This window comes from Pseudoliparis swirei, chromosome 24 (assembly GCF_029220125.1).
Source record: "Pseudoliparis swirei isolate HS2019 ecotype Mariana Trench chromosome 24, NWPU_hadal_v1, whole genome shotgun sequence".
Classification (NCBI taxonomy): Eukaryota; Metazoa; Chordata; class Actinopteri; order Perciformes; family Liparidae; genus Pseudoliparis; species Pseudoliparis swirei.
This window is the reverse complement of record NC_079411.1, coordinates 18,821,913-18,838,019: the sequence shown is the minus strand read 5'-3', so window position 1 is coordinate 18,838,019 and position 16,107 is coordinate 18,821,913. Positions and strand designations below refer to the sequence as shown.

Here is a 16,107-nt window from a genome sequence, read left to right as displayed (position 1 = left end):
CAATAACAAGAGACTTTTATTGTGAAGGTGACTTTAATGCGGACAAATAACAAGACGGGACTTTTATTGTGAAAGTGACTTTAATGCGGACAATAACAAGATGTTTGTTTACACTTCCTGCCATTAAATGTTGATAACTTAATTCACGCGCGTCCGGAAGCCTGTTTTCCATCATCTGCAAAGTGCCCAGTTTCAGAACTACTTTACAGATCCGACGGCGAGAGGCAGACCTGCGTTATAAATAAGAGCTTTGAGGTTCACCTCCAGAAGATTTGCTACTTTAACACCACGGCAGCTCATTAAATAGGAAAAACAGCACAATGCACGAGATTAAGCAGGCCGGCTCCCTGCGAGCAGCACAGCCAAAGCTTATTGAATTCAAGGAGAAGCTGTCACGCCGAGTGTGTGGGCGTGTGTGCGTTCCTCTTAACTCGCCTTGTGTTTACGGGAAGAAGTAACTGTGGCCTGCATATACCTCCATCTTTTGACTCCGTCAATAAAAAAGGTCTAGATAATTAGAAGGTTCTATTAGCGTTAAAACAATGATTACTTCGAAGGTCCTCTCAATTTGTACCGTATAGCAAAACTGAGCACATCTAAATGTACACTCATTGGGCTTCTTATCAAGACCACCTACAGTGAACACCAGCATGCAGCTAACCATATCGGCCTATATAGATGTCAGTCAACAAATCTCTGGCTGTCAACAGCGTAAGCAATAAAACAGACTTTGAAATAGCCTAGAAATGACTGAGGTGAGGACATGAATGATCAGGGAGACAGATGGAAGCACCAGCCCCGTCTGTAGAGCTGCAGGGATGACGGTGGAGATGTAGAAAGACCATGGGTCAAGCCAGCGTGGCCATGTCTCCATCTGGAGAAACTACGGCGACGGGGCATCCCGAGATCTGCACCCTCAATATCTTATATCCTGCAGATGTGCATTAAAGCTCATGGCACAGTTCTTAAAAGACATTTTGGTATCAAAACATTAGTAAAGAAGGTACAATATGATGAATGCTTACTTGAGCAATTATTTAGTTTCTTCAGATACTCTGTGTCTTAATCAACATAAATTAGCCTGGGTCAACTGTTGTCAAAACGTTATCTGCTTGGAGTTTAACGAGGTCACGACTCAAACATCACAAGATGTGTCTTTGTTGGTCATTTACAGCTTAGTCCTTCAAAATGTGCTCTCACAATCACAATAGACGAACTGAATGAAAATGGTCAAACGTTAATTGATTGTACGCGAGTTGATTACGGCAATGATGCATTCCCAAGACAGCAGAAAAAGATCAAATATGACCTACGCTTACGTGGCCTGGCTATGGCCTCCTCATCGGGGCACGCAGAGCATGCTAGTGCTCTTTACGGAGACGTAACAGAGGGCTTTGGCAGTGCGGCGGGGCCTAAGTCCTTTTGCATAACGAGTTGGTCCGTCTAATGTCGGTTTGCAGCGAGAAAAAAGGGAACACTGTATTACTGCATATTCACTGTTATCCTCCATGTGACGGGCCCCTCTCCTTCTCTCCACGTCCCTCCAATTAGCCGACATGGAGCAGGGGGAGGGGTGGGGGGCTCTGAACCTTGGGCACATTGAACATTCCCCTGGACCCCTGCCAAGACTCACAGGCAGCGGCTCGCCAGTTTCAGCTTGGCTTCCCCCCACCTTGCTTCCATCCCGGGCCGGGCTTACCCTTGGTGGGCCTCCTTAAGCTGCAGTGGCACACAAGAAGACCCCCCAACACACATTGGACTCCCCTATGCCTCTTCCGGACAACAGCCCTGTATATGACATAATGTACTGGAGCAGGAGGTCAGCCAGAGTTGGTCGTTGTGCACGGGACTACTGGTCACTACCACATACCTGAGGGGTGGGGCACCTTCACATGAGACTGAAACTATACTTTATATCTTCCTCTGAATGACTATGCATTATTTTAACCTTTCTTTTTCTTCATTTTTTAAGTAAGTGCAGCTGTTCCACTGACACACTTGGAAGGTGTCGACTTTAGAAGAGGAAATGATGTCTATCATAACACGGCGTTGTTGTCTCATTCCAAAGCAGATTAGTGTCAGAACCCCGGTACCGTAAACCATGTAGACCCAATCACTAATGGTGTACATGAAGAACACTCGAACAAAGCACCCATTCAAAGAAAATGTCAGTCTGGGCTCATGGAAATATTAATGACAGATTGGTACCGTTTGCTTTCAGGGTGATGTCCATCCACCTAAGATTACTACTATGTATGTTTTCCTGTCTAACTACATACACACCCCCCCCCCCCACCCCCTTCTCATTTCTTACAATAGCCACACCAAAAACAACTGGCTGGCAAGTCTTTATATCCACCTTCACCCCCCCCCCCTGACTTCCAAATAGCCATCCACAGATCAGAGGAAGAACCCAACAGCTCTTGGCAGTCTCCCAGTGAATTCAGCTGATTCTACTGTCAACCCCCTCCCTCCTCCCTACTGCAGCAGTTCCCTGCGGCAGTGTTAAGCGCGCTATCTATCAGGACTGTGCCAGTTGTTTGAAAAGCCACATAATCACCGCTTCAGTGACTACCACGGACAGACCTGGGCTGAGGTCACCGACGGGGAAAAGGGATCGACCGCACAAGCCACTTTTCCAAAGCACAACTAAGTGGAATTTACCAGAGCAAACAAAATGTCTGACGGGCGATGGAATAAACTTTGTTTATTTGAAATTGCAGTCATATAGCCTTACTACTGTGTAGACGTAAACATTCAAAAGAGGAGAACCAACACTTTTTATGGGTGATACAGGGACATGAGACAAGCAGGCTGATTCCAGTTACATTTAGCCCTGTAGTGGAAACCAGGCCAATGACAGCAACCCGAGGACTGGGCATGTTTTGGCTGTGACGGGTCAGACGAGCCAGCTTTCAGTTGTTCCCTTTCCAACAAATGACCCCGCCTCCCCGGTGATAAGGAGCTGCGGGCGCAGGGTTTGTCCTCATGGGTTTGTAATAATACAGTCTAATCAAAACAATGTCTAGATGCCAACAGCCTACAGCACCGGTTGCATGCAGAGCCAACGTGGGTTGCGTGTGCGCTGCCAAAATGGCAAAAATAGTAATGAAATTCATTTAGTCTGGAGCGCCGGTAAAAGACTACCTTTCTCATCCTTATGCATTGAGAAAGAACCAATTATAGATGTAGATAATGTATAGAGTTCTGTTCAATCTCTCTGCTCGTGGATTTCGCAGATGCCAGAATGTTTTATACTACTCTGTCGACAAAACGTTTGTAGGGAGGTTCAAAAAGAGAAGCACTGCGTGCCTCGGGGGCAACCCCCAGTGCCTGTGACCTCACACACACACACACACACACTTAACCTAGTGTCCTCCAGATAAGCCACCTGCTGTGGCTGCAGTGGTACCTATGGTGCTGAAGCAGCAGCGCCTGGGAACGGTGAGCCTGACTGTATGGCATTTCAGAAAACTAGCAGACTCCTTCCTCCCCTTTTTTGTAACCACGCTAAAGGTCTCTCTTTTCTCTCTTTTCTCCCTATTCACTCATTTTACATGCAGGGGCCCCTGCAACATCTTTTGGCAGCCAAGCCCCTCCCCTGACTGTGCTCTTCAGCCTTTTTGGACAGACGGGCGTGTGCATGGAAGGAAGGGGGACCTCTGACCCCGGATAAGAACAGGACTCTGTGTGTGTGTGTGTGTGTGTGTGTGTGTGTCAGCTGGGTACTTAGGATAAGCAGGAGGCGGCTCACAACTTGAGCAGCTGCAGGGCATTGACCAATGGCCGCGAGCTTGACATTTGAGTGGTCATGTACTCCCATGGCAAGAGCAACGGGCATTCCACGTGTTCATTGCGTTTTCGTTGGCTGATTCTGAAACAAACACACAACACTTGCGACTACATTTCCAAGTCACACACACAGAGATGGGCACACAAATGTAAATGTATCCCATGCGCCAATATGTGCCCCGACAGTCTCTTGAGCTGACTGCAAATCTATGTGTCGCCGCTGCTGCTCACTCATTTTTCATTTCATCACCTCACTGGTGTGTGACGATAGAGATAAGACAGTGGTGACAGAGATGTCAAAGAGGGGGCTGTGTGTAAAAAGGGTGTTCGAAATTGAACAGGAAATTATGTACTTCAGAGGAGATATTAAAAGCTATACTCCAGTGCCTGGGGACAGGATGCAGGAAGACAGGGTGAGGGGGAATGCAATGGAAGGCGACAGTTCAATCAGTATCTCCGGCTTGTATTTGTGTGTGTGTGTGTGTGGGGGGGGGGGAGAATAGAACAGTTATGTTTAATATTGTACTTGGAATTAAGTCTAGTGGAATGTACAATCGTGTGCAAGATGCAGGGCGCGATAATGCTACAGAATGAACCAAAGAGTAGTGACAACAGGACGGATGGGGTGAAATTGTCACACTGAGGAAACACTGCAGCCTCTATGTTGCAGGGGCACGAAACAAGACTGTCCTGCTGACATAACACAGTCCTTCTGTCAATGAGCATGCTATAGAGAACAGTGTGTGATCAAAAACAACAACAAGACCGGATGATTACTACAGATATACATGGGTGGGGGGGGGGTGCAATTCCCCCAGTCGGCTGGAGAAACCACCACATGTTCCAGTCCACTCGGCCAACCATGAACGGGCAATGATAAACACAAACTACTATTTCCAGTCATCAACCATAGCCAATGTTCAAAAAAAGCACCTCGGATCAATCACTCAATCGGTCGGTCCTGTGGGGTTCTCATCGACCCGACATAATAGCAGGGTTCCTCATTTTCGCAGGGTACGGCCCTCTCAACAACAACAAATACAACAAACACATTAAAAGCACCAGCACTGTCTCACATCCACACACTGAGTTGAACGCTACTTTCTGGGGACAAGCAACATGAATACGGTGGTGAAGAAGCACAAGTCTGCGTTAAAGGGTGCTTTAACTACGCGACACTGACGTTGATCGTTGCAGCCTTAAAGTGTCTGTAACCGGGATGAATGAAGTCGGGTTAAACACTGCGATAAGAAACAACAACGTTGCAATAGGACATTATTTTGCTCCGCGGTATTCATGCGACATTGCTTCGGATCTCTTTCAAAAACAAAATATCAAAATCAGCATCAGCGACCTGCATCAAGAGAAAAAGCCGCTGATTTGAAACTTACCTCGCGTTAGTCGCAGGTTTTTTTGCAGCTTTCGGTGTTGCGTCGGTTCATGGCAGAAGAAGAATTAGACGAAGCATTCTCCACGGTCTCTTCTTAAAGTTACCCGTAAAAGAGATGGAGCTGAGATTCAATCGCTTAAAAGCCGTTTAAAGTCGGATTTGGCAGATGAGCCGACTGGTGACGAGAGAGAGGTAAACAACGGCCACTCAGCCGGAGAGACGGAGAGTACTGTGGTTTAGGCTTGTAACTCAACTAAACCCCCAACTCAACTAAATGTGCCGCGAAATTACACTCGAAAAAACAGTTTGTCAAAACGTCACGGATAAAACGACTTTCAAAGCAGCTAATTGATGCACGCGAACGCGGCTGACGTTCTATTTCTTCGCGAGTTTTTTTGCAAAGGCGATTTTCGTTAAAAAAAAAAAAATCGCCAATGACTTCTCGCGTAGAAGAGCAAAGCCGACGGCAGTCAGACCTGACAACTTACTTTAAAGTGCAAACATAAATTATTTTCTGTTGTTTGTTTAGGTCGCCAGTTGGACGACTAGCGACGGGCTGGCTACCAAGGATGCAGTAGAGCTAAGTGAGAAACGACTCCGGGGAAATACATTCTGTGTGGATCCAGACAGCGGAGCGGACAGTCATGGTAGGCGTTCAGTGAGCTCTCGTTGACAGTGGTCTCGCAGCCATTTTGTTCAAACTAACAACACCGCAGTCTCGTTCTCCTCCTCCCAGGGAGCAGACCGACCAGGAAGTGGCTCCCGATACGTCACCCCCGACCAACCAAAACAGCGGACGCCGACTCCGCCCTCCGCCCCGCCCCCGGTGTGCCAGACCTCCAAGCGTCCACAGAGGATGACAGACAGGCGGCTCATATTTCCACGGTATGGCTGAAGCGTGCAGCGCATAATGAGAGCTTAAAAAGAAAACAAATGTGAGGTTATGATTCGGGGAGGATGTTGTTTTAAGGATATATCTGAAACATATTTACATTCTTAATACTTTTATAGTAGAGAAATGAGACGTTATACTTCACGACACAAGTAGTGCAAAAGAGACAGTCATCAAAGTCTTCGAGCAGTTTGAAACTTTAAACATCATGCACTTCGCAGACTGTTAAGCTGTCTCTTAAAGGGCCCACGCCAAATGTTCTCTACCCCAAATGATCTTTGTCAAGAATCTCTTGATCAAATGATGTCCAGAAAACATGTGGCGATCATTCCAAGCTATTCACATCATGATGGATGAGGTTGCCCTTGCACGAATCCCACCCTCCCGGAACTGTGACTGCAGCCGTCTCGGAAAAAGAAAATGTGGGCCTTGTCCATTCTCTGCGCTCTTTTCTTATGGAAATGTCGGCCTTGCGCACAGACAACACACACTCACGCACACAGTGTGAGGTGGGGTCAAGGCTGCAGTCCACAAAAGGGAAGCTGACCAGTGAGAACTCTCTCAGAAAAGCTCTGGGCTACTATACATCACTGGGAGAGACTGCTAATGAGAAAGCCAGGGGCCCTGGCCCAAAACTTTTTCTTCTCTTTCTCTCTCTCTCTCTCTCTCGCTCTCTCTCTCCTTTTCAAGGCAAGATGCCCAGAGCTATTAAAATAGCAAGCTCCGAATGAATGGAGAAAGCAGATGTTCCATACTCGGGGTTAAAAGAGGTGATGCGAGAGGGGAATGCCTTCAGAATCGCCTGAAGGGATCTGAAGTTCGCTGCAGATCCCAGACTATTAAATGGTATGCAGATATTTGCTATTCATTCATGCCACCTAAATTAATTGTGTTCCACGTGGATCTCGAATGAATGTGCATTACGCGAGGCATCAAGCTAAAGTACCCTACACTTACTTCTGGCTTAAATCTCCTTCATGTAGACTCGCATGAGTTATCAAAGATGAAGATGGAAATCTGTGCGCCACAAAGGACACTTCATGAAATGGTACGTGGTTTGACATGATCTTATCCATCAAAGGCGGGGAGCTGTGTGTGTGTTAATGTTGGTGAGTAAAGAAATGTGTGTGTGTGTGTGTGTGTGTCTGCAGACATGCATGTATGTACGTGAGTATGCACACACACGCACACACACATACACACACACACACTTCCTTCAGCACATCCACTCTTCACAGCTCATTCTGAGATGTTTCTTTGACTCTACCAATTTCCCCAATTGCTTTCACATTTAAGCAGCCTGCTGACAGAGGCGAGCCAATGGGAACGCTCTGCTCTGACATTCTGGTAGGAAGTAGCCCAGACACAAACCGAAAAGACTGCAGTAGAGCTAATACTGACTCCTTACCCTCTCAAACAATACACTCCTCCCGCTTCGGCTCCTTTTCTCACCATTCCCTCTTCCTCTTTCTCCTCCTTTTCCCCATTCTCCTTTCAGTGCGCTCATCTGCCTTTTGTTTTAATTCCAGTCCAATCACCAGCCGCGTTACGCATAAGGTTTTAATTTCAAGCCTGCCGCCGGAGTCTGCCAGACGGACGCGCACACATTCACACAAAAAAGCATGTGCATACACCAGACTGCAGCTTCTTATGCAAAGCACACACACACGCACACACACACACACACACACACACACACACACACACCCACACTGGCTTCACTATCACATAAAAAAATACACACTCGCACATGTGCGGGTCTACGTGGCTATACATGCAAATTTTGATCTGTGGTTACAATTTGTAATTTAAACATGTTTCCCATGAGAGAAAGTAAGTCCATCCAGAAACATTAATAATCACACACATCCATAAAACGTTGTCAGAACAATTACATGAAAAGAATCCCAACAGGCTGTGTATCTTTTTTGTTGCTTCAGCCGTCAAAATATATTGCATAGTTTATGACAGACTAGCAGAATTTATGGGATCATCAAATTAATGTTGTACTTACTTTGCTTTATATTAAAACACAAAGCCTCCTCTCCAAATGCTTAACATTTAATCTTTTGGAATTACCCAGACAAACATGATCTGAGGGGGAGCCAAATATTACGTGACAGCACTAAATTCAAAAGCAGATCTTGGTTCAAATCCTCATTAACTGCATGAAGAAGAAGAAGAAGAAGGCATGACTTGACATATGCAAAAGGTTCATGATGATGATGATGATGATGGCTCTGAAAGAGGAAGGAGCCAAATGAAACCATCTCCTAACAGCACATGGAAAAGGGGGGAACAGCCTCCTGCCACTTCAAGGCGAAATAGCAAGTTGAAGCTGAAAGGCTTCGTTGTGAGTTTTCCTCACTCTGATTAGCGACGTGGTTGAGGCGCCATCGCCATTAAATGGCAGCAAAGAGTGGCGAAAACCCCCCGCGGAGCTGCTCATCTCCAAGGTCTGCAGCGTTGGGAGATAAGGACACACTGAACAAGTACATGGCGGAAGCCACGGTAATCCTGAAGAGGCGGAGAGATCCTTTTCAGTAACGTTTAATAAAAACAAAGTGTGAATCACCCTGAACAGAAGATGTCTGACACATAGGAGCCATTGGGGCAGCGACATGGATGCACGCTGCACTCCAACACACATGCCTAGACTCCTGCATACAAATCCAGAGCAGAGCGTGGCAAGAAAATGCTTCTAATCCTGCATATACTGCCGTGCCTCTGTGTAGTGCATACTATATTGCGGGGTGGAGGGTGGGGGGGGGCGACAATAGCAAGAAGTAACAGTGGGCACACGTCCACAGCTTGTGTGTGCTGTGAAGGGAGGCAAGCTAGAGCGGAGCGTTGCAGTGCAATAGGACAGCGTTTCTGAGCTGTGGTAATTTCCCCCGAGGCGAGCGAGCAGGTAAAAGGCCAGCGAGAGAGAGGGAGGGAGTGAGGAAGGGAGGGAGGGAGGGTGGAATAGAGGGAAGTAGGCAGAGAGGCAGCGAGCGAGTGTGTCAGAGAATAATGAGGAATGATACAGCGGTGGCTTGGAAGAAGAAGAAAAAAAGAAGATGACAGGCCGTCAAATTCGCCCAATCAGACGCACAGACACTCTGCATTAGCAGCGTCCTCGGGTTGATCGTGTGGTCGCTCTCATTGTCAACACATTAAGGTTTCTATTTTCTGTTTGAAAACGCCTTATCTTGTTAATGAGTGTTTTTTTACTTTTTTTAACCGAGTCATTGTTTTTGTAATGAATTCATCTATTAATTACAGCTGCGTCTTTTCCTGATGACCTTGCTTTATTTTGTTACAAGCTGCAGACCTTAATATTAGCATACATTAAGCCCTGCTTATCTTTCATCCCCAAATGCTAATACGTCAAATTATCACCCGAAAAAGAAGAAAAAAACCTCAATAGTGGTTTGTGGGGTGATTGTGTGTGCGTGTGTGTGTGTGGGTTAGCACCCTTACTTATTAGCCCCCTTCCCCCTCCCCACTTGGAAACTCATTACCAGGGTATAAGACCTGCGTGGATTTTATGGTGTTTTGGGAACTGACTGGTTAATCAGATTTATTGCACACTTAAGCTTAGTTGATTGCCTTTATGGATTCAAATGAATAATTAAGTGCTAACAAGGCTATAGTTTCTGTTTCATCATTCTGAAATGATGATAATGACCCACAGTGAGGGACGGTGTCAATCAAAAAGTGTTAACATCACAGTCACCACTGTGAGGCCTCGGCCCGCTGTTTGCTATACACGCTGCTTATAATTATGCAATGCGTGTATTTTTCTACTTTCCCATCACTCAAAATGCGCACAGACAATGTCCACCTGAACTTTGATCTCTAAAACCCAAAGCCGAAGATTTAGTCCTCTGTCTGTCTGCTCTTTGTGGCCCCTCCCCCCGCCCCATTGTTGTTATATGTTATGTTTTTATTAGGAATGAAGTCGTATAAGCCTGTCATATACCGGCAGGGAGAGGGCAGACGGTGCATTAGGATCAAGGCGGTCCAAACAGAGGTGACACATCCTGACCTTCAGATGATCTTCACCAGATCAATACTATCATCAGCGTAGACGAAGAGTCATAGATTCACCCGGCCTCCTTTAACAACCCCCAACCCAAACACACTCCCTCTCACACACCTGATTCAGTGAAGACCCTGGGTGTATCGATTGGTTTGTATTGACTGATATAGACCTACCACATGGACGCGCTTGCTTGTTGACTTTATTTTTCAATGGCTGTCTGGCTGGCATTGAACAGTGAGGATGGTGATGGGTTAAAGCTATATATATATATATATATATATATATACATTCAAGTCCTATTGTAGCCGGATGAATCCTTAACTGCATAGAAGTAGGATTCATCTTCAGCAATTATTTGAAAAAAATGTTTCTTCTCTACCAACATCCGACTCAAGATCAAAACTGTACAATAGTGTGCAAATAATGATTGGTGCTGCATTTACATATGTGTTTGACATTAGAAAAAGGGCATTATAAAGGCCATATGAATGGCATCACTATCGTAGGTCTGGTCCCTGCTCCCCCCACAGATCTCTGCACATTTATTACATAATTGAATTCAGACAATCAAGACAATCTGACTCCCCCACCGGCCATTTCCACAAAGATATGCATGAACGTGGAGCGCAAAAAAACAGAAAATCGATATTTATACGCTTCTGCAAATGGCCGGGAGGCAACTGGCTCGATCCCACGTCCGATGTAAATGTTGGGGGCATATCCACAGGCATTGGCTGATATTTAGAAGTCCATTAACACAGGGTGGAGATGGGTTAATTCACTGTTTGTAGTCAGAGATCCGGAGAGGGTTCAGGGCACGCGGAGAGGAGGGGACGCGGGAGATAGAGACGGAAAAAAGAGAGGCGGAAAGAATGAGGAGAAAAAAAGGGAAGAGGATAATGTGTGAAAAGCAAGAGAGACAAAAAACAACAACACAAGAGGGTAGAGGAAGAATGCAAATAGATGTGGTGGAGGGTTTGCTGGTGTTGATGGGTGGGTGAATGTTTGGTGGTGGTGGGTGGGTGGGTGGGGGGGGTGGGGGTTTGTTGTGAGCATTGCTGCTATCATCCGCCTCAGCCTAGGCGTCAGTTTGATTAATGCTGCTTTCCTCCGACTGACCTCCAAGGTCACCGGGATAGTGGGTACTCAGCCTCTACCATTCTCTGCCGCACCGAAGGGGGGTAACGGCTGTATAATACGCTCCTCTCCATTCTTTTTCTTTTCTTTTCCCCTCTTTTCACCATCTGTCTCTCATTTAAACTCTCTCTCTCTCTCTCTCATCCGCCACCGTCTGTCTCCCCTTGATCTGCCCTTCCCTCTCTTCCCATTCGCGTTCTGCATCTCTCATCCTCATCTGTCCCTTTCTCTCAGCCATCATTTCTCTCTCTCTCTCTCTCTCTCTCTCTCACCCTCTCCCTCCCGTCTCTCTGACTCTCCTGCTCTCTTCCCACCAGCGCTCTCTAATCTGAAATGCAATCAAAAGCGGCAATAATGTAATGTGTTTGAAGACGCTGGAGAGAGAAAGGGGGGAACAGGCCTGCGAGGGGCTTTTACAGAACCCGGAGAGGTTTTATTTATTTATTTATTTGTATGCGTGTTATTCGCAAAACTCAAAAAGTATTGAACCGAATCGCATGAAATTTGGTGGGATGATTGTTTATTATCCGGGGACCAGTTGATTAGATTTTGGGATCGATCGGGTCAAAGGTCAAGGTCAAAGGTCATGAACAGGTCAAAATCTTTCGCAGAACTCAAAAAGTATTGAACCGAATCGCATGAAATTTGGTGGGATGATTGTTTATTATCCGGGGACCAGTTGATTAGATTTTGGGATCGATCGGGTCAAAGGTCAAGGTCAAAGGTCATGAACAGGTCAAATCTTCTTGAATCACATGGAATTTGGTGGGATGATTGGTTATTATCCGGGGACCATTTGATTAGATTTTGGGATCAATCGGGTCAAAGGTCAAGGCCAAGGTCATGGAAAGGTCAACATCTTTTTTTTTACCATAGCACGATACATTTTTGTCCAATTGGCATGCAACTAATGCCAAAATGTTCATAAGTCAATGCCCAAGCTTGTGATATGCGAAGGTATGCGCTCTACCGAGTGCCCATTCTAGTTTATTTTTGTTGTTGTCATCACCACTGTGGATGCACTTTAGAAAAGCTTATCTTTCGACCTCATCGTCTCGATTTCTTCAGTTTTTGGGGTTTTATTTTGTTTTTGGGGCCACTTTTCTCTTTTAAAACAACATAACCACTTTTAACTGAGGAAGACATATTCCTGAAGAGAAATGGGTGATGCTATGCTGATAGCGAATAGCAGCGCACACGAATGACCTCGCGACCATTTATCTCCAAAATGTCAAGGCGTCAGTTTATTTCAGACACTTCACTTCAAAACTTTTTTGAAGCCGAACCAAGATGGCGTCTGAAAGTATGTGCAAAAAAATACAGTATAATCGTAGCCTGGAGAGTTCGCCCTACTGTGCGCCATCAATTTGTCTCACACTCTGTAACCCCCCCACGCCTCCTCCATCCCCCCCAAACCCTCTCTCCTTTTCTTTCTGTCTCTCTCTGTTCCCTTTTTCCAGTCAGTGCCTGAGCATGAGACACACACACACACACACACACACAACACACACAATCCCGACCATCATGAATCTTTCATGCGAGCGGGCTGTATAATCCCTGAGGCGTGCTCTCTGAGACCCACACACACCCGCCTCCATCACCTTGTACCAGGAGAGAGGGAAAGAGAGCGAGAGACAGGCACAAGGGGGAGAGAGAGAGGGGGGGGGGCAGGGGGGAGAGGGAGAGCGAGTGACAGGCAGAGAGATGGATGGAGAGAGTGAGACATGCAAAAGAGGGAGGGGGAGGCGGTGGAGGGTGTGAGAAGCAAAAAGACAAATTGAAGGTGTGAAGTAGTGCCTGGCTGAAATTACATTCCTTCTTTTGACCAGCGAGGGAGGGATGAAAGAGGGAGGAAGAGAAGATAACAATGGAGAGGTTTGTTCTTTTTCTTCGTGCCTGCTGAAGGCTGCAGTGGAAAGTCAATTGGCTTCTCATTATTAGACCTTGTCTGATGGAAGCCCCTCCCCCCCTGCCCTCCCCCCCATTAGTGACGGGGAGAAATGGGGATGACAAATCTACAGTGTGCCTTCTTAACTACCTTCATTATACATAAATACACATGGTGTATATGCACATAGTAGACTCATGCATCCACTTACATGTATAACCTCATACATATGTACAACATACAACAAACATGCACATTTTTAAACATTTGACATGGCTCCAGGTTTCTTTAAATGATCGATGTGGTGTAAAAGTAAATTCCACCCATCTGTTTTCATGGGTAGACTCAATTTACACATAGAAAAACCTAAATGTGTAAAGGTTGGCAAAGGTCAAATTAAGGAATATAAAAAGAAAATGTGAAAAAGATCACAAAATCTATTTTTCACCCCATAGTCACTATTCAGGGTCATAAAGGATTATGTAGATGAATATATAGTTAGCTCTTCAAACATAATGAAAAAACACACACATCGGCTCATTTTTTATTACGTCACTGCTGCTGCACAATTAAAACGTAGCGTATCAATGTCGGCTGGTGGACCATCCAACTACCAAAAGACATTTTTGTATCAAATGCATATTGCAAGCTATTTTATTGCGTCCGCTTCGCTAAGTACTCTAAACAAAATGTAGGTTCCCCCTGGTGAGCACTGATGCAGCGTTTATGTCTAGGGCTTTTATTTTGAAAGGTATTTTCCCAAACTGCATCACAAATACAAAGTACTTTTCTTTGTTATGGTGCAATAATCCAAATTACAATGGAAAAATCCTAATGGCTTTTGGTTGAAGGAACCAGTGTGATGCTAACTTCCTGTTGTTCTATGGCCAACCATATTTCCAGCTCATTAATTAGCTTTATTTGTATGTATACCTTAAACTGTTATATCATTGTGTTCCAAATGTTTTAATTAATAAACAAGGACTCGAGTGATTTGATGGCGCTGAGTTCTTTACCTAGTCGGCACGGCAGTGCATTGCAGCTCACAGCAGTAGCTGCTGTTTTTCTTCTTGCCAGCAGACAGAAAGTGACAAGGGGGCACCTTGACGTGACACAAAGTCAACGGAGAGCGATGGATTGTTTTCCCCTCCTGTGGGGGCGGGACGCAGTGGCGCTCTGTTTCGACAAAAGCGTGACAAACAACATTGTGCGTGTACGATTTGTTTACCCTCAACAAACGGGCTGATGGACAGTTCACGTATTCTGCCTCTACATCAACCTGTTCTTATCCCGGTGATACATGAGGGAGGGGGGGGGCTTCTTGTTGGTTCTCATCCTTTTCCATCGGACGTGTTCGATTAGTCGCCACAAAATAGTTCCTCCGGACGCAGTTGATTAGCGCCATACTGACGGGTTGTACAGGTTAGCTGGAGGGACAATGGAGGAGTCACACGGGGGGACTGGACAAGCACAGTTGTGGCTGCTACTTTAATGACCTGAGCCCAGTCAACACAGCAGCAGAGATAACCTTCTCACTGGCCAGATGAGCTTATTATGCCACCCCACCTCACACCCCGGGCCTCTGATTTACTATGACACTGATTAACAAGGCTGTCTGTGAGGATAAAGGTGGGAGAGTGTGCAGGTATGTCTGTGGATGTGTCTGAAATCATGCAGGCAGTATAAATGCATGCGAGGTGCAAAAATACTATTTAGTATTTTCATGGTGCGGTCTGGACATCTCAAGGTCCCCAGCATGTGCAAAAAGCCCAAGGAGAACTCTTTCATGCACACTGGGAAAGTGCTCCATGTGTGTGCGTTACTTTGCTTCTGTACATGTGTCACCCTTACACTGTGAGTGTGTGAGTGTGCGTGTGTGTCCATCCTAAATGCATAATGTGTGTTTTCAGGGGCCAGGAGGTTGGCCGTTTCCCTCCTTCCAGTGTCCTGCCCTCACTCCCATTACTGCTCTCTCGCAGTCTCAGTTACATTTCACCATGCACTCTACGTCTGAGCACCACCTACGAAATACAATTAAGGTGAGTTATGACCACTCTCTATAGGAGGGGGCAGGCAGGAAGGTTGGGGTGCTAGTGGGTGTTTGTGTGTGTGTGTGTGTGTGTGCGCGTCAACGGCGAGATACATGCAGGGGGAGGGCACAAGAGAATGCATCACTTGGGCATAGCAAGCAGATGTGTCACATGTGGCTTACTGGGGTGCACATGGAGCGTGGTCCCTGTCCTCGGAGTGGAGGGGGCAAGCAGGCAGTAGATTGAGGGGGGGGGGGGGTGTACGCTGTGGACGGTGCGGTGCCAATTTCACGCCTCAGCTCATCTATGCCTCTTCCAGCTGCACGCTGCATGCTCTCTTCTCCCTGTCTCCTTCCCCTCTAACTAAGCTTACCCCCCCCCCCCCCCACACACACACACATATGCACACTAACACGCACACTTCCTCAATGACTGTACTCCCCCCCCCCCACCACCACCACCACCCCAGCCTCCGTCCATAGGTTGAAGTGTGACAAGCACAGTGGCACGGGAGATCCGTCTCCAAATAACAACCCAGAGCCCATAATAAACCACATCGGAGCTGCGTTGGGAAGAAAGAAGAAGGGAAGAGAGACAAAGAGACCAAATAAGCAACTCAGCAGCAGCAGCAGTGTGCCAGAGAAAAACCTTGTGTCCCTGTTCAAGCCTTGAGCACCCACATCCAGCTCAAGATGGATGCCTCGCTCCTTACGCTTGGCGGCGCGAGGACAAAAAAAGAGGGCACAGGGAAGAAGGAAAGAGAAAAAAACAGCAGCTCGATTAGCATTCGTAGAGGTAACATTTGTTTACGGCACGTGCAACACCTCTCTGAACGACTCCGCCGCTGATTGAAGCAAGCTTACTAATTAAGCATTAATTACACAACAATAGAAGTGCGACGCAACGCCGACATGTTCCCACCTGGGCGAATGTCAACACAGCATTATT

General features: G+C 46.4%; 1 protein-coding gene across 1 annotated transcript in view; it reads right to left on the bottom strand.

The window, feature by feature from the left end:
- Nucleotides 1-5,816, bottom strand: part of LOC130189951 (trinucleotide repeat-containing gene 6C protein-like) — a 59,518-nt gene extending 53,702 nt beyond the window's left edge. The window contains exon 1 of the mRNA XM_056408988.1: nucleotides 5,184-5,816. The gene's annotated coding sequence lies outside the window, so the exon portion shown is untranslated. The remainder of the gene's footprint in view (nucleotides 1-5,183) is intronic.
- Between the last annotated feature and the right edge of the window lie 10,291 nt (nucleotides 5,817-16,107).